The sequence below is a fragment of the Monodelphis domestica genome, chromosome 8, assembly GCF_027887165.1.
Source record: "Monodelphis domestica isolate mMonDom1 chromosome 8, mMonDom1.pri, whole genome shotgun sequence".
Lineage (NCBI taxonomy): Eukaryota > Metazoa > Chordata > Mammalia > Didelphimorphia > Didelphidae > Monodelphis > Monodelphis domestica.
The window spans coordinates 165,886,714-165,906,669 of NC_077234.1; the positions used below are offsets into that span (position 1 = coordinate 165,886,714).

General features: G+C 36.0%; 1 protein-coding gene and 1 long non-coding RNA gene across 3 annotated transcripts in view; one reads left to right on the forward strand and one right to left on the reverse strand.

Moving 5' to 3' along the window:
- Positions 1 to 18,101, reverse strand: part of LOC130455842 (uncharacterized) — a 52,779-nt gene extending 34,678 nt beyond the window's left edge. The window contains exon 1 of the long non-coding RNA XR_008914020.1: positions 17,881 to 18,101. This is a non-coding gene — a long non-coding RNA (uncharacterized LOC130455842). The remainder of the gene's footprint in view (positions 1 to 17,880) is intronic.
- Positions 1 to 19,956, forward strand: part of PCCA (propionyl-CoA carboxylase subunit alpha) — a 569,394-nt gene that overhangs the window by 130,361 nt on the left and 419,077 nt on the right. The window lies entirely within an intron of this gene.

Below are 19,956 nucleotides of genomic sequence, written 5' to 3' on the forward strand. Positions count from 1 at the left end.
TCAGAGGAGGAAACATATATAAGCATATACATAATGAAGTCAAATTATGGTGGGACATTCACTTGGAATATTTAGCAAATATTAGAATATGATTTTGAAATAAACAAGAGATTGAAAACCTTGGAAAGTATGTCAGAAGATGGGGTGAAGCTCATGCAAACATAGTGTCATATATGAGGAATAGCAGGAAGACCAATCTGTTTAGACTATAATTCAGGATGAAGGTTAAGATATAATAGGGTTGGAAAGGGAAGATGGGGCAAGACTGTAAAGTGCAATAAATGCTATATTGGGGAGTGTGCATTTAATAGGGGAGTGCTATGATCAGATCTGTAGGAAATTGTATGTGTGTAGGTTGTAGGCGGAAATATAATGAGCTCTGCGTTGGACATATTGAATTTCAGATGACTCCTGGACATCCAGTTCAAGATGTCTGAAAGGTAGTTAGAGATGTGAGATTGGAGGTCACCAGAAAGACTGGAGCAGGAAAGGTAGATTTGAGAATCATCAGCATAGAGATGGTGATTAAATCCATGAGAGCTGATGAGATCAACAAGTGAAGCAGTACAGAGGGAAAAGAGAAGAGGGCCTAGGACTGAACCCTGAAGCACACATAGGGTTACAGGACATGATCTGAGGGAGGACCTAACAAAGGAGATAGAGTAGGAGGAGTCAGAAAGGAAGGAGGAAAGACAGTTCATGTCCAGAGAGAATACAGTAATAAGGAGAGAGTTATCAACAAAGGAGAGAGTGCCAAAGCCTGCAGAGAGGTCAAGGAGAATGAAGATTGAGAGAAGGCCTTGGTTTTGTCAACTATAAGAGATAGTAACTTTGGAGAGAACAGTTTTGATAAACTGATAAGGTCAGAAGCCAGATTTATAGAGCATTAACAGATGAGTGAGAGGAGAAAAAATGGAGGCACCTATTGTAGTAGACAGCCTTTTGGAGGAGTATGGCAACAAAGGGTCTGCCAAAGAGACAGAGGACAATAGTCAATGGGTATAGAAGGATCAAGTGAGGATTTTTTCAGTATAGGGAAGACAGAAAGGTATTTGTGGGTTGTGGAAAAGGAACTAGTAGAGAGGGAGATTGAAAAAAAGTGGGAAAACGGTGATTAAAAAATGGACAATCTGCTAGAAGAGATGAGATGAGTGGTATCTCTAGAACAAGTAGAAGAGTTAGTTTTGGTAATGATTTTATTTGTCAGTATTTTTTGTGTGTGAATACTAATCCAGTTATGGTTTTTACCTAACTATACACATTTTGCCAAATCTTTGGCCAAAAAAAACCTCATATATTTGTCTGTGTGATCTTAGTTTTTACAAATTGGAAAAAGAAGTTTAACTGACAATGTTTAGAAACAGTGTATAGTAGAGTCCACACTTATTATCCCTGTGAATTGAGGGAATAACATTATAGAAAAAAAAAATCATGAATTATATCTCAATTTAATTTTGAAACACATGGTATGAATTTTTTCTTATTTGTTATTTTAGCTCTTTATTTTTAGTTTAGAATTTTATAATCAAGTTATATTCTATAATGTGTTCTGAAATCCACAAAGTATCTGGTATTTCTGTGGCTAGATTCAGACTTGTATCATAGAATATTCTTGATTTGGGGCTTATCAGTATAGTAGGAGCAAGAAAAATTTACTATGAAGTTGGAGATTTGTATTTTAATCCATCTCAGCAACAAAGAATTTGAAATTAAGTAAATCCAGCATCATGCAGTGAACAAAATTGCTGGGATTGGAATCAAAGGTCCTGGATTTGAATTTTGGTTCTGTGTGCTCTCTAGGAAATAACTTAATCTTTTTGCTACATATTTTCCTCATGAAAAATTAGGGGTTTTTACTATGTGAAAATAAAAGAATTGAACTTGTGGTAGACTTTTAATATCCTTTCTAACTCTAAGTGCATAATCTTTTGAACCCAACATTATGATGAAGAAAAGTTGTATAAGAATCCCTTCAGTATTCTTAATTGTTGGTTTACATTTTGATTTATGCTATTTTATGCTTTTAAGAGGTATTTTGAATTATGTCCTATGTCATACAAGTTTTGTGTGCTATTTATTTTGCAGGTTTTTAAAAGCTTTAGTAGAACTGGTAGTATGATTGGGAAGATGACTGCATTTGAGTTTGAAAAGTAAAAAGATTTTGAAAAGGTCTCCGATAGCCTGTAAATAATTAGTTTGAATTTTGTGGGTTTGTATGATACTGTTCCTAGTGCTGTTTCACAAAGGGGAAAACTTTGTAGGGAAGACAGGAGATTATGAGGTTGAAGTGGACATAGAAATTAAAATTATAATGTGATCAATAAAATTCTAAAAAGATTTTTCACAAAGTGTGGGGGTGCTTATTTTCATAAAGTCAACTACAAGGTGGGAATAACAATTTATAATCTTTGTTATGACCAATAAAATTAAAGAATATCTGAATGAGCGTCAACTTATTTTAAAATATTTGTATTCTTTAGAAGTCTATGAGTAAGCAGAGTTAAAACTATTTCATCGTAGACCTGCCTTTGTTAGTAGTTTAGTTGAATTGGTTGCTTGTAGATATTTTAATAAAACAAGATTTTTTCTGTTATTCATCAATAATAATAACTAACATAAATACTAGGTTTAATTCTTTAAAGGTCACAAAGCATTTTACATTTGTTAACTATATGACTTTCACAATAACTCCATGAAGTAGATGGTATTATTATCTTCACTATACAGATGAAGAAACTAAGACATATAGCAGTCAAGTTACTTGCTCAAGGTCATACAACCCTAGTGCTTCTCTGAGGGAGGATTTAAACTTTAATGTTCCTGAATACTACTTTCCTATGCTCTCCAGTTTGCTACTGAATTGTTATTCTGTATTAGTTGTCCATATTTGTTATAGCTATGCAAAAATTATATTTTTCATTTCCTTAAAACCCTCTGTAAATATGTAGAATTTCTGATGCCAGCAAATCAACACTCTAATCTCTGTAAAAAAACAGACAAACATTTTCTTATTTGCATATAGTCAGTTTTTTGGATAGAACAAGGTTGGAAGGACATCAAGTACTTGTGAAGGCCACTGATGACATGAAAAGTACATATGTACTTTGTAAAAAATGTTATTTTTATTCTCATCATTGGTAGATTCAACTGAAGCTTTCAATGGATACCATGTGTTGAATAATGTATGTATACACAGTGGGTAGGTTAACATTTATATAATAGGAGTTCTATACTGTTATAAAATCACAGATTTGAACAAAAATTATATTTAGCAATTAGAAAAAATTTTATTTAGATCTGTAAATCACTATTACAGTTCCTGACACATTTCAGAAAATTAATAAATCCTCCCCATCCTGCCTTGTGTCTCCCTTTCTTACTTGTTTCCTATCTTCCTCCCAAGTCTAAAATTAGCCAGTCCTAACCTCTCTGATCTGTAACAGTTAAATTAGTTTATCTACTAAAAGTATTATATTTTTATGAGGTTTATTACAGATTAAGAAATAAAGAAAACACAAAATAAGAAAGCACGTGTCTAGGAGGGATGAAAAGTTCATTCAATTTAACTGCTAGGTAGAGAGACACGTGTGCTTAGAAGCGGAAGCAGGGAGAGCCACAAAGTAGGTGGAGAGTCAGTTTAAATACAAAATCTGATTGAGCTCAGGTGAGGACTCAGGGTGATATTATAGGGAATTCTGGGAACTACCAAGGACTTCTGGGAATCGAAGCCTGGGGTTCAAATCTCCATTTTACAGATTTCCTAAGCCTACATTTTCAACTATTCATTGGATATCTTGAAACTAGATATCTAGTAGATATCTTAAATTCCTTATATTCAAAATGACTCATTTTCCCCTCCTCTTCAAACTTCCTGATTACTGTCAAGGGTACCACTATATTCCCAGGAACCTAGGATCACAACAGAGGTGTCATCTTCAAATTTTCACTGTTTCTCACTGCTCCATATCCAATATGTGGCCAGGGACCATTATAACATCACTTGTATATGTATGCCCCTGCATCTGTCACTGTCCCTTCCTTGGTGCAGGTCCTCATGTTCTTATAACTGGACTGGCTGCTAATTGGTCAGCCTGTCCCAAGTGTCTGACATGTCTGACCACATCCCCCTCTTGATAAACTCTGTAAGGGCAGGTTGCAAAGGAAAAGATGGAACACTGAAAGAAGAGATGATTGATAGCCAGAGACCATTGGTAACAGAGGATCATGGGAGAAGAAGGTTAATCTGGGGGAGCTCCAGGAAGAACTCAGAACTTCTGGTGTGGAGATCTCAAGACGGATGGAAGCATCTGGCCTTACCAGAGATTTGCCAAGAGCCTGACCAAAGATCTCCAAGTGTTCAACTCCAGAATTTCTCCTGAAGAGTATTTCACGGTCTTAGTACTTAGGACAACATCCAATTAGAGTCAAGTTTCTTTGGACCTGTGAGGGTCTAGGACTCTCAGCCAGAGAGGACTAGACCCTCCCTTAGCCTTTTGCACCTGCCTGGTTTATTCCTTGGCCCTTTAAATACTAAATTAAGAGTGAGAGATAGATGGAAGGGAAGGTGAAATTCTGGATTTAGCTTTACAGCTGCCAGAACCAAGGACTTCTTGGATTAGAAATCAGGGACTCTGATTTCCTCATTCCAGCTCCCCATCTTTTCTTATATTCATTGTCCATTAAATTATTTTACTCCCAGTCAGATATTTTCCAAGAGGCTTATTCAAGGAGCTAAGAGAAAGCAACTCATTGAGGCTACAGATCAGCCATAACCGGGTACAGATCAAGACCCTCCCCCGCCGAGTTAGAAGACTCAGGGGAGGCTTATCCTACTGAATGCTACTTGCAAGGGTATTTGGGGTACCCTTTACATACCCTAATAGGGAAGACTCTTCTTCATCTTCCTACCACCCTCTCACAACAGGGGAATGCCAATTTCCTGATTATCACCCCTTGATAGCATAGCCCAGGTGAAGGGAGGGAGAGGGGGAGGGGGGAGAGAAAGAGAGATAGAGATAGAGATAGAGAGAGAGAGAGTAGGAGCCACTTCATCTAGACTTCTACCATTCAACACCTCTTCCTCAACCAGCTCCTTTGGTCAATCAAGTACCATCCCCTAAAAAGCATCAGTGTCTATTTCACAAATAATCATTATAACTCCAATGGCTCCCTCTCACCTCTGGAATAAAATATAAAATCATATATTTGGCATTTCATAATTCATCTGGCTTCCCTTCCATTCTTCTTATTCTTCCCTCCCCTCATGCACTATATGATTTCTGTCCCTTTCAAGTGTAACACTTTATCCACCTCTCTCCTCTTCTAACACAAATACCCATAGTCTATGATCCAATAACCCTGGCCTCTTTCACATTCATCAAACAATTCTTGACTCTGGGCCCCAGGCTGGCTTCCTTCAGGTCCCAGATAAAATCTCACCACCTAAAAATAAACATTTTTGATCCTTCTTAATTCTAATACCTTTCCTCTGCTGATTGTTTATAAATTATGCTGAATATGTTTATTTATGTTTAGTTACATGCTACTGTTTCCCCTTACTTGACTCTGAGCTCCTTGAGATCAGGGATGTCTTTTGTATGCCTAGCCTTTTTTTCCCTTTTAATATTTTATTTTTTCCATTAAATGTAAAAGCAACTTTTGATATTAATTATCTAAAATTTTGAGTTCCAAATTCTCTTCTTCTCTCCTTCTTCTTCCTCCTCCCTGTGATGGCTAACAATTTGATATAGGCTATATATTTGATAACATGTAAAACATATTTATGTATTTTTCATATTTTGGAAGAAGACAAATATCAAAACAATAAAAATTCACTAAGAGTGAAAAATAGTATGTTTCAGTCTTCATTCTGACTTCCATCAGTTTTTTTTTCCTAGAGATAGATAGGATTTTTCATCTTAAATCCTTCAGGATTGTCTTGGATTACTTAATTGCTAAGAATAACTAAATCATTCACAGTTGATCATCATATGATATTGATGATACTGTCCATAGTGAAAGAAGAAAAAAAATCTCCAAAAGGAGATAGTTTAATGTAAAGTCCTAAATCTACACAATTATAACTCTTCCCACCTATCTATGATCCCCCTCACAGGGTTTGTTCTTCTGGTCTTCTCAAACCCTTCCTATTCATTCCCTGATCTTATCTGGACCCCAAAAAGCTATCTGACTACCTATATAATATAGATTGGCTTTAAAAGGCTGAGGATGCAGGACTCACAGATGTACTGAGTCTTTACCCAAAGTCTGGGATTGGCTTCCTAGGTAAACCCAAAGTCCCAGGTGGCAAAATTCTTGGGTTTACCTTAACCAAGTTGTTTCTGATAGGTTGATCTCTGTACTCCAAGGCAGCTTTCCAACCCAGGAATTTCTAATGTTTCCACAAGATTAGTTTTTTATCAGGGGATGCCAGAGCAATGATCCACCTTACCAGTTCAGAGGAAAGCCAGATCAGGAGAGATTGTTAACCCAGTAACTCCCAAGATCCACCAAGATCCTCTTCTCCTTCCAGAATCTTCTACCAGGGTTTATGTCTAAATTCTCCCCCTTGATTAACTTCCGGTCAAGATGGCGGCTTAGAAGCAGTGAAAGTTCAGACCTCTGAAAACCCTTACTTACCAATCACAAACTGAGTGCTCCCAGGACACCAAAATTCAAACTGAACAGAAGACAGACCCGGGAAACCCTCCTCCTGGACCTGGATCAAAAGGTAAGGCCCCCCAAAAGCCAGAACCCTAGATCACTCAGATCTAAGGGGTAGACAGAAGGAAGGTCCCAGGACCCATCCACCCTAACCCAGAGTGCTGAGCCTGCAGCAGCAGCGGGAACCTCAGGTCCAGCAAAAGGGCCTCAGGGCTGGCTATTCTGAAGGACTCACCTTGAAAGCAACCTGAGCCAGTCTCTGGGGCGCCCAACACAGAAGACAGGGAAACATAGAGAGAAGGGGGAAGCCTGTAGCCCCTTGGCTGGGTCCTTCCATCTGAGTCTCAAGGGAGGTTCCAGATTTAGGGCACCAGCTGAATCCAATCCCATCAGGAGCCCTCAGAGCCCAGGGAGGCCACCAACCCTCCCCCACTTAGAGAGCAGGGTCTTCTGAAAGAACAGAAACCTAGAGGTGGAGTCAAGATGGTGGCCTAGAAGTAGCATAGACCTGGCAGCCTGGCCAGAGCTTTGGAGATCCTCCATATTTGCTCCAGCTGTCCAGGAAGTTTAGAACTCAGAGCAAATCCAGGCCAACCAAGCTGAACTTAATCCCATAAAAAGTCTCCAGAACTCAAGGAATCCCAGGCTCCCCACCCATCCTCATTGACTGCTGGACTTTAAGCCAATCAAAAGCCTCCAGAGGACAGGGAAGCTCAAACCCAAAGCTCCAAGAGGAGAGACTGATAGAAGCCCCCCAAAACCAAAAAAATGAGAGGAACAAGAGCACAGACAAATACGGGGAGTAAAGAAGGGGAGAATTTGAGCAAACAACAGAAAAAGAAGAAAGAATCTACAATAGACAGCTTTTACTCAACAAATGGAAAGAGGGGGAGAGATCAGCAAATGATAAACCAGAAATCCCAGCGAATTGCATACAGGCTGTGGAAGAACTCAAAACACAACTAAGAGAGGCTGAAGACAATTGGAAAAAGAACTTAAAATTTAAGATAAGTCATCTGGAAACAGAGGCACTGCAACTAAAACAAAAAAATAGTGTCTTGAAAGCCAAAATCACCCAGCTGGGAAATGAGGCAAAGGAGATGAAAGATGAAGCAAAGGAGATGAAAGATGAGGTAAAGAGGATGAAAGATGATCTTCAAAGAAAATCAGACCAGAAGGAAAAGGATGACCAAAAAGCCAGAGATGAAATTTTACTGAATTAGAGAAAACCATAACAAAGTTCATTTGGAAGAATAAAAGATCAAGGATATCCAGGGAAATAATGAAAAAAAAAATACAAAGGAAGGTTGCCTTGCAGTCCCAGATCTCAAACTATATTACAAAGCAGTGGACATCAAAACAATTTGGTACTGGCTAAGAGACAGAAAGGAGGATCAATGGAATAGTCTTGGGGTAAATGACCTCAGCAAGACAGTCTATGACAAACCCAAAGACCCCATCTTTTGGGACAAAAATCCAGTATTTGATAAAAACTGCTGGTAAAATTGAAAGACAGTGTGGGGGAGATTAGGTTTGGATCAACACCTCACACCCTACACCAACATAAACTTAGAATGGGTGAATGACTTGAATATAAAGAAGGAAACTCTAAGTAAATTAGGTGAACATAGAATAGTATACATGTCAGACCTTTGGGAAGGGAAAGATTTAAGCAAGACTTAGAGTCACAAAATGCAAAATAAATAATTTTGACTACATCAAATGAAAAAGTTTTTGTACAAGGAAAACCAATGTAACTAAAATTAGAAGGAAAGCAACAAATTGGGAAACAATCTTCATAACAAAAACCTCTGACAAAGGTCTAATAACTCAAATTTATAAAGAGCTAAACCAGTTGTACAAAAAATCAAGCCATCCTCCAATTGAAAAATGTGCAAGGGACATGAACAGGCAGTTCTCAGATAAAGAAATCAAAACTATTAATAGGCACATGAGAAAGTGCTCTACATCTCTTATAATCAGAGAGATGTAAATCAAAACAACTCTGAGGTATCACCTCACACCTAGCAGATTGGCTCACATGACAGCAAAGGAAAGTAATGAATGCTGGAGGGGATGTGGCAAAGTAGGGACATTAATGCAGGGCTGGTGGAGTTGTGAATTGATCCAATCATTCTGGAGGCCAATTTGGAACTATGCCCAAAGGGCGATAAAAGACTGTCTGCCCTTTGATCCAGCCATAGCACTGCTGGGTTTGTACCCCAAAGAGATAATAAGGGAAAAGACTTGTACAAGAATATTCATTGCTGCGCTCTTTGTTGTGGAAAAAAATTGGAAAATAAGGGGATGCCCTTCAATTGGAGTATGGCTGAACAAATTGTGGTATATGTTGGTGATGGAATACTATTGTGCTCAAAGGAATAATAAAGTGGAGGAATTCCATGGAGACTGGAACAACCTCTAGGAAGTGATGCAGTGTAAGAGGAGCAGAACCAGGAGAACATTGTACACAGATACTGACACACTGTGGTACAAGAGAATGTAATGGACTTCTACATTAATGGCTTTACAATGTCACTGAACAATCTGCAGGGATCTAGGAGAAAAAAAAACTATCCTCAAGCAGAGGACAAACTGAGGGAGTAAAAACACGGAGGAAAAGCAACTGCTTGACTATAGAGGTTGAGGGGACATGATTGAGGAGAGATGCTATATGAGCACCCTAATGCAAATACCAACAAGAAGAAAATGGGTTCAGAGCATGGACCCAGACAAATCATGCCTTGGCTAGGGGAGGGTATGTGGGGGGAGGGAGGGAGGAAAAGAAAATGATCTGTTTTCAATGAATAATGTATGAAAATGACCAAATAAAATAGTGTCTTAAAAAATTAAAAAAAAATTTTCCCCCTTTCCTCTTAAAGACAATCTATCCATTTTTCTCTATCCCTTATCACTTATCCTTTCAAAAGCATTCTCTTGTTTCTGCTCACTTTGCTTTTTATCAGTTCATGTAGATCTTTTCCAGGTTTTTGTGAAATCATCTTCCTCTCTTAATTTCCAATTGTTTGGTATTAGAAAAAGAACTTTGTAAAAATAGGCCCTTTTCCTTTTTCTTTGGTCTCTTTGGAAGAATAGACACACTGGTCATATTGCTGGATTAGAGATTTTGATCTTTTTCACTCTATTGCAAATATGAATACTATGGAAATAGATTTTGAATAATTATACATGTAGGAACCCAATGGAATTGCTTGTCAGTGCTGGGAGGGGGGAGGGAAGAGGGGTGGAAAAATCATGAATCATGTAACCATGTAAAAATATTCTAAATAAATTAATTAATTTAAAAAAAGATTTTGATCTTTTGCTGGATGTATGGTTTTATAGCCATTTGGGCATGGTTCTATTTTATTTTCCAGAATGGTTGGATCAGTTCTCTTATACTACCAATACTGCATTTGTGATCTAATTTTCCCATTTCTCCTTCAACATTTATCATTTTCTTTTTCTGTCATATTGGCCAATCTGACAGGTGTGAGCTTAGTGTTGTTCTAATTTGCATTTCTCTAAACAACAGTTGATTTAGAGCATTTTTCATATGGTTATAAATAGCTTTGATTTCTTCTTCTGAACAATGTCTGTTATAGTCTATGAGCATTTTTCAATAGGGAAATGATTTGTAGTCTTAGAAATTTGACTCAGTTCTGTTTATTTGAGAAATGAAATCTTTATCAGAGATACTGTTTTCCAATCCTATTACCCTCCTAGTTTTCTACTTTCCTTCTAATATTGGTCACATTGCTTTTGTTCATACAAAAACATTTAATATATTTAAAATTAATCATTTTACATCTCATCTATCTCTTGTTTGGTCATAAATTCTTCCCTTATCCAGAGACCTGATAGGTAAGCTATTCCATGGTCCCCTATGTATCACCCTTTATAGTTAAATCATGTATCCATATCTTGATATATAGTGTGGGATGTTGGTCCAAGGGTAGTTTCTGTTGTACTGTTTTCCATGTTTCCTAGTTTTGTGAAATAATGAGTTCTTATCCCCAAAACTTGGATCTTTGGGTTTATTTGTCATTTACTACTGTGTATCATGTATCTAATCTATTCCACTGATCTACCACTTTTTCTTAGCCAGTACCAGATTTTGATGATTACCAGTTCATAGTATAGTTTGGGAACTGGTACTGCTAGGTCACTTTCTTTCACATTCTCCACCCCACCCCCCATTAATTCCTTGTTATTCTTGACCTTTTGTTCTTCCAAAATGAATTTTCTTATTCTTTCTTTTAACTCTATGAAATACTTTTTTATTTTATTGTTATAGCACTGAATAAGTAAATTAATTTAGGTAGAATTTTAATTTTTATTATGTTGACTCAGCCTGTCTATGAGCAATTACTATTTTTCCAGTTGTTTAGATCTGATTTTATTCATGTAAGAAGTGTTTTGTAATTGTGTTCATGTAGTTGCTAGTTTTATCTCAGCATCTATCTTGCCTTTAGCACAGTACCTGGCACATAGTATATGTCTTATTTATTTATGCAAGTGAGACTCTTGAGCACACACTGGCATGTTTCTTATGAACATGGAGCCAAGAGATGTAGCTAGATTTCAGAAATGACATTTACTGGGGTAGCATATTAAGAGATTTCCTTCCATAAACCTGGCATATACTCTCCCACAAATACACTGCAATAACAGCCTTCAATTTAGAGTAAAATGGTTGTAAGGCACTCACATAGGGAACATGTGTGACAAAGTGCTTAAAACTCCTGATAATGGAGGTCCTTTCATTGTAGAGTTCTCATGCAGGACTCTTGAATGTAGTTTTCTGCTGAGCAAGTTGCTAATTTGGGGCTACCAGCTTCGATTTCTTTCACTAAGCATTCAGCACTTTTTTTCTACCACTAGAAACCACATTCATTATAGCTGACATCTTTCTTAAGTATTGTTTTTCTACATTTGTCTCTTCTTTTTACATTCCTCTCCTCATCTCTCATACATGTTTTCCTTGCCCTCAGCTACTGTTATTCTGGTGCATATACCACTGCTGTTGCTGTTGCTATAGTCATAGATCATTAGAACTCTTAAATCTCACAAGGTTTCTTTGGAGCATTCATCTTCATTTTGCTATTTAGTCACATATTTGAGAAGGAAATACACAAGAGCAAACCTAAATGAAAGCTTTAGACTTTCTTAGGTAGAATACCAGGTATAGCTGCTGTGTGTTTTAACCATAATGAGACTAGGTAAGGGAATGGTAGTAACTGTCCTTCCCTTAGTCAGCTCTTGGGAAACCCTTCAAAGTAGTGCCTTACTTGCAGCCAGGAAGGAAATAAGAACCCAAGAACCTAGTAAATTACTTTGAATAATCATCAAGTCATCTGCTTTTTTTTTTCTTAATTGACAAGTAACTTTATCATCAAATATTACAAGCCTCTATACCATACTTGGTCAAAAGTCGGCTTCTTTACATATCCACACAGTAGACTAGAACCAGGCAGAGAATTTCTCTGCAGATTACATGGAATGTTTCCATTATACCAGTTCAATCACATATTTGACCTACAGGTAAAAAATCCTCATAATATCTCAGGAGTTCCACATCAATATTTGCTTACTTAAATGCTAAAAAGGGAAGGAGAAAGGGTCAGAGAATATTTACTTTAAACCAGTCTATCATACCTAGCACTTAATATTTGCTCAATGAATGTTTGCTGCATTGAATTGACTCCCTCTGCTTCATCTCTGGACCTTTGGCTTCTATGGTTGGTTGAAGGGAGCCTCTATAATTCTCTATAATTGCATCCTTATATCATCTCCCACAAAAGATTCATACCTTCTTAGGGACCTTGGATATGTAGATATTTGAGGGGCTGAAAATGAAGCCTATGTTTATATGACCTTATATTTGCTCTTTATTTCATTCATATTCATAATCTGACTCAGGCTAGTCTCCTGTTTAGATTTATTATTCACTGTGTGTTTGTGTGTAGGGGTGGTAGACTGCAGAAATGGGATGGGGCAGCTGGGTGGCTCAGTGGATTGAGAGTCAGGCCTAGAGATGGGAGGTCCTGGGTTAAAATCTGACCTCAAACACTTCCTAGCTCTATGACCCTGGGCAAGTCAGTTAACCACCATTGTGTAGCCTGGACCTCTCTTCTGCTTTTTAACCAATACACAATATTGATTCTAAGACAGAAGGTAAGGGTTTTTTTAATTTAAAAATAAATGGAGAAGTCAGCAGGTATTTGCCTTCTATTTGTAGTAGCTCTTGGAACTCTCTACTACTGGCATTTCTTCCACATCCTGGGGGTTAGGGACTTCACATCCTTTTAATCTGGAAAATCTGCATAAATTTTTTCACTCTCTCTTCAAACCAAAAAAGGAGCCTGAATATTTTCTTTTTCTTTTGTGGGATATTTATAGTACCATGCATACATTTATGAGTAACTATACTTTTAAATCTTTATATTTTGACCTTTGTATGTTATCTGCTGGCTTTTGCTTTCTTTTTGCAAACTTTGACTTTTTACTTATTTTAGCTTAAAAAAAGAAATTGTATATATTTATGATATTAAAAGATAAAATATATTGATATTATGCAATACTATGCATACATTTTATACATTTCTGAGTTTCTAAACTTTTTGGGGGGTCAAGTACTAGCCCAAAACTCCCCCAAAATTCCCATTTGATATTTTTATGTCAATCTTCATAGTGGGGAAAGTAGAGATGTGGAAGGGATACAGGCATATAATAGTTACCTACCTGCAGGGTTGTTGTGAAGGTCAAATGTATTTGTAAAATATGTTATAATATTTTATAAATGTTAGTGCTTTATAGATGCTAGCTATTATTTACTATCTTTAAGAAAAAAACTGAGCCTAACCTGCCTAGTAAGGAGAGAGAAAACACAGTTAGATAATGGATCTATTATATCTAATGGATAACTTTTTATAAAATTAAGGAATATACTCAATTAAGAAATAAATGTTAATTTTTAAAAATAAATTCCATTATTATATAGGTATACTATGTATTGGAGGAAGTTAAAACTCCATAGATGTGTCTGAGCAACAACACTTAGCAAAACATTTCTGTCTTCTCTTGAAGATTTGTAGAGAATTATTTCTCCATCATTTATGTCACACATGACAAAGCTTGTGATTATGGTTACAGTAGTTTATGTGGACTAGAATTTATTCCTAAATACAAAGCATTGTATAGTAATAGAAATATTTTAAATCACTTCTTATGTCATTTCAGTTGGTCTTCATAATACTTGTGTGAAATACATGCAGTAATATTCACATCTCCATTTTAAAAGTGAGAAAACTAAAAAGCCCAGAGATTTTGTGACACCTATAATCACATGGTTAGTATTCAAGGTAGCATTTGAATGTATGTCCAGTAATACTCTCATTCCTGCATGGCTCAGAGAATTTGTCACATTTTAAAATATCTGTACCTTCAAATGAATCACAAAGTTTCCTCAGAGAATGTGAAAGCCCTACTGATTTCAACTAAGTAGTAGATATATAACATATAGAAATTTCTTCTCTTATATCTACATACAGATTTTTATATCCTTTCATAGCTAAAACACACTGGTTCTTAAGAACTAAATATAAAGAATCTTATAGTCTGAGTTGTATTGAAAACCTCATTGTTAGAAGATTTTGGCAATAATATTATTTTGGGTTTCTACTTTCTTCTCTGTATATTTTCCCATTTGTTTAGTGAGTAATTATTTGACCACTTCAATTTCAGCCTACTAGATGAGAATCTTTTTCTTTCTGGCTTTCCTTTAGAACTGCCCTTCTTACCCCTTGTGTTTAGGTATCTTCTGTTCCCCCTAATAAATAAAGACTTCTTAGATGTCTTCAAAGCACAGCTCATTTGGTACCTCCTGATCTCCCTAGTTGTCAGTGCCTCCTACCCAGTTCCCTTGTATTTATTCTGCCTAGATTTTATATATGTTTATATGCTTATGTAGTACTTTCCCCATGAAGTGTATGTTCATTTGAGGATAGGAACTTTAACTTTTTTCTGTTTTCACAACCTGCAGCATAATGCCTGGAACATAGTAGGCATCTAATAAACATCTGACTATACTTTAGAGTTGTAAGGGACCTCAATGTTCACCCAATTGAACTTGTGCACGAAAGGAATTCCCTCTTGAATATAACTGATTTGTAGTTGTCCAGCCTTAGCTTGAAGACTTTCTTGGAAGGGAATCTATCATGTTTTTATTTCCTCTTTTTACAGCTCTAATTACTAGGAAGTTTCCTCCCTGAATATCAAGCCACTTACTTATTATTATTATCATCATCATATTGGTTGTACTTTCTGAGACTCTCCTACTCCCCTGTGCTTAGCACAATACCTGATTTAATAAATGTTTTAATTAAATTGAATTGAAATCATTCGTTAACCCATTTGTCAGGTAAAGAGACTAGTAGTCTAAGGGTCTATAATTTGCCTCATACATTTCCAAAATTTTGTCTCATACACAAGATCTGTTATTTTCAGCATTAGTAATAACATGTTTATAATGTATAAAGTTGTTCTTTGTTTTGAAGATGTCCAAATGACATCAGAGAGTAGTCTTTGACTCTCCTGAATTGCATTGAAGTGAGAATGAGTTGCAAAAAGTTGGAAGCTATATTCTCTTCCAGAGACATTGAAATCCAGTGTTGAGACAAAAATCAGACTGTCTCTGATGACTGAATATAGAATGAGAACAAATTGTTCTCATCTCTCCATTTCATCTGGTAAAGTCTTCTTAGGTTTGGGGTAGACCTTCCCCTAACTCATTGATGGTCTGATACCTGTCAGTTAACCTCGGCCTGGTTTATCCTGCTTGCCTGAAAAGCAGCTACAGCTTCTTGGAACTGTAGGGGAGAGTTGGATGGAAGTTGGGTGAGTTGCACTGAAAAGGATTTGATCAACAAGCTCTCATACCATAGGTGCTAATCTTTCTGAACTCTGCAGACACCCAGTGTACAAAGAACTTTTCTCACAAAAGCCTTATAAAACCTATAGTACAAATATTTTTTTCTTCCTTTTACAGAAAAGGAAACAAATTAAGATAGATTAACCTTATGTAGCTAGATTCCAAGCTTGGACAATACCTAGTTCTTCTCACCTACTATAACAAATGAAAGATGAAATTCCTACAATTAACTGCTTATGATTCTGCTCCTCTCTAATTTCTCACATTAGAATACCCAAGGGAAGATTCTTAGGATGAAGAAAGTCCTTAGTTCCATGCCACAATGAAAATCACTTGAAGGAACCAGAAATATCTAGGCTTTAGAAGTGGAAGTCCCTGGTGACCTGTAGCTATCTTTCAGTATGTGAAAGGATTATGCTTTGTTTAATTTCAATAATTAGAACTAGGAGTGGAAATTGTAGGTAACTTTAGACTTTATGTAAAGAAACACTTGCTAATAATTACAGGTAAAAGTGTACTGGATTAGGAAGTAGTTGCTTCCCTTTTTCTGGAGGTTTTCTAGGAGAGAAAGAAGGGAACAAAGTGTGCTGAGCACTTTACAAATATTTCAGTTGATTCTTAATATGGTAAGTTGGTGCTGTTGTTATCTCCATTTTGTAGTTGAAGAAACTGAGGCAGAAGTTAAGTGGTTTGCCCAAGATCATATAAGTGTCTGAGGCTGAATTTGAATTAAAGTCTTTCTGATTTTAGTGTTATGGGCATGGAAGGATACCCTTTTTGGGTTCGGGAAGGATACCTTTTGCAAGCATGCAATGACTCCAAGACTTAGCTTAAAAACAAAAAGAGATTTATTAATTTAGAAAGTAATGTTGAGAGTGGCCAGGAGGATAGCAAGGTAGAACAGCAAGATGGGGAGCAGTTCCTTGGGAGGACAGCATGAAAGGAAAGGCTGTTTCCTATGGGGACAGCATGGGAGGAAAAGCTGTTCCTGGATGGAGAGGCCGTCCCCCAGACGACATCAGTTCTGGGGTTTATATACACTTATATACACTTTAGATGCTAGGTCCTGGGGTGGACAAGACCAGAGTGAGTGTTAGTCCCTCTGGCATTTGGGGGGGTGAGGTGGTCATCTGACTGGGGTCTGCCTGGAGGCATAAAGATTCATTTATTTATCCACCTTAAATCTAGAGGACAAAAGAGGGTAAACATCTCTGGACCCTAGGTGAGGTCATTGGGTGTTTCTAGGTTAAGAGTCACAAGGATGAAAGGGCAAAGGAGTTTTCCCTGATAATAGTTGGCCTGGGTTTCTGGGGGTACAGTGCCCATGTCATTAGGAACTGTACTTTATCCACTGTGCCACACAGCAGTTAGCCAGTAGAGAAAGAGAGAGGATAGAACATATTCATTGGGTATATCCTAGTATATTTCTTTTTTGGGTATGATTTAAACAACATAGTTGATAAGGTCTTCTAAAAATCTAAAAGTACAATTTTTTGTGACTATGTGGTTTAGGTCCTTTAAAAATCCTCTGAATGTAAGCTGCCCCCTATGTACATATTACTCCCAACTAAAAGAAAAAAGTTTAGAGCACATACATTTTAAAGACTAGTTATTTAGAAATCTGGTTATAATTCAGTCCTTTAATAAACTCCTAATTTTTAAGTTGATACGATATCTTTGTTAAATAAACTAAATAAAAATTATATCTTTATTAGTCATATTGCTCATTAGTACTATTCAATGTATTGTTCTGAGGTTCCTTACTGTTTTAAATTTAACTTTCTGCAAATTCAAGGGTGAGATACCAACAAAAGCAACATTCTGAAGCCCCACAGAGTTGTCCTAATACTCCACCCCATTCCCTTTCTCATCCATCTTTGAAGGGGTCTTTTTCTTTTTCTTCAAGTTAATTTAAATTAATTTTTAGGGTTAGATCTGAAAACTGCAAATATTTTTACTTTGTGTTGGATCTAATTGCTACTCATTTAATGGATTAATCTTTAAATTTTTCTGATATCTTAGAATGAGTTATTCATTGCCTATTAATGTATTAGAAAGTCATAGAAAAGACAGCAAATTTAGTTCTTTGAATGCATTTCATATTTTTAGGGTAGAACTTATATTAACACAGTTTTTTAGCTCTGAAATAGAATTTTAGTTTTCAATAATAATGATTAGTATATTAAACAATAATTTATTAGAGTATTAAGATATAAAAATACCCCTTTTAAGACTGGAAGATCCAGATTACAGTTGTTAGTATTTGTCATTTCCTTTCTACATACCTGTTTTCTTTTCTTTATCTTCATTTAATCATCAGTGATATCCATTTCCAGAGTCTAATTGAATGTAAGGAAGAAAGAGGTTGGGCTGTTAAGCTTCCACATTCTCTACTCTTTGTGCTCATTTGAGTACTAAAAAGAGATGAGTTAACATAAACCTGAGTAGGCTGTTTAACCTTCTTTCTCCTCTGGAAATGTAGATGCAATAACATTTGCAGCTGAAAAGGTTCATTCTCAGTTTCTAGTGTTTAAGGATGCAAATGAAGCATTTTGTATTTTCTGTGCCCTGGAGGTGTTATGCAAGAAAACAGAAAGAGGTTTCTGGGATTAGTTCCACAGATTTCCTTTATCATGTAAAATATTAGGCTTGTATCTTTGGCTTAATGAAAGAAAAGCAATATGGAAGACATCCAGAGAAAATTCTTGCTTGTTTCATTTGTCTATATTCACATTTTCTATAAACTTATTTAGTAATAACAGGAAATTCAAGTTAACTGACATTTTAGGCTTTGGAGCATTAAAAAAATTAAACTTTAAATGTTGAAAAGGTCTTAAAGAAAATACAGTTTTTTAGATGGGTAAAATACTTGATTTTGCTGTTGATGAAGTATAGTAGATTTTTATTTTTTCATTATTCAGTTTGGAAGAGTAGACTGTAACATTTAAGGTTACATACTTGTTTTGGCAATGATTTTAGGTATAATTTAGGGTGTAGTTGTAAATTGGAAAAAATTTATTTTTAATTTAATATTATGGTAATAGTTCTCATTTTAAGATTACTTGGAACTATTCTGAGGTTTTCCCTGGTATTATATGTTGAGGAATTATTTCTCTTTACCCCCCCCCCTCCATTTGCATTCCTATTAGTGTGAAGTTAGAACTGACATTATAGTCATCCCAACCCTTAAATCTCATTTTCTTTAATTCTATTTAGGCAGAATCTCTTCATCAAACAATGTATTTTTTTTTAACCCTAGTACAAACTTTAAATTTATTAATATTAAAGTTCACTTAAAAAAGGTTCCAGAATTTCATTGTATCTAGTCAGTGGCTTTTCTATCTCTTCTTTCTTTTATCATTGCATACCTTATAGTAATGTTGTTGTCCAAGTCAGTGATAAAAATGTGGAATAGGGCAAGACTTAGGTCACAGCTATTCTTCCAAATTGTCACTGACCATCAGTAATCTTTGGATGCAGTCAAAGCAACCAGCTACAAATCCTTATAACTCTAGTGTTATGCATATCTCATTTGTCCATCTTGTGTACAGGAATGCCATAAAAATTTCTTTCATTTGGGACAGCTGTAATTAACTTGTACTTTAAGAGGTTCATGAAGTAATTCTAATAAAAATATAATATATTTAGCTTCTCTTTTGTTTCCTTTCTTTGTGGAATGAAATTTATTTAAAGACAAACCAAGCATATTCTTTGGTCTTAGTGACATAGAAATAATGGTTTAATATCTTAAATGGGAAGAGGGGAAAATTTTTGTTTAACTTTGTTACTTATTCCTAGAGGCAGTGAATGGCATTATAGAAAGAACCCTTAACTTCAAATTTAGAGCCCTATGATCTAGTTCTGACTTTGACAACATGTAGCAGTTTCTTTTTGGAAAAATCAAATGAACAAGAATTTATTCAGCATCTACTGTATATAGATATCAATGTACTCTGGAAGGTACAAAGAAATTTAATATAATCTTATTAATGCCCTGCTCTGATAATATAAATCAATGAAGTACCCAAATCCTTGAAAAGTGAAATAACAATGTTTTTTAAAAAGAGAGAACCTAAATTTGTGTCAAATTATTTGCTAACAAATTATGCACAAATTATTTCTTTAAGAACTTAGAGGAGGGAAAAATCATTTGGAACTAGATTTAAAGAAGATATCCACCTTTACCTCCGCCTCAATCCTCTGAGCCTTCATCTGTCTATACTTCCTCCTTCACTTCCACTCACAGCCTTCCACATCTTCACCTATCCATCTCTATCTCTCTCCACATCTACATCCATCCACATCTTTCCATAGCCACATTGGATAAGCAAAGAAGATCCTCATCTTTAAAGGCAGGATGG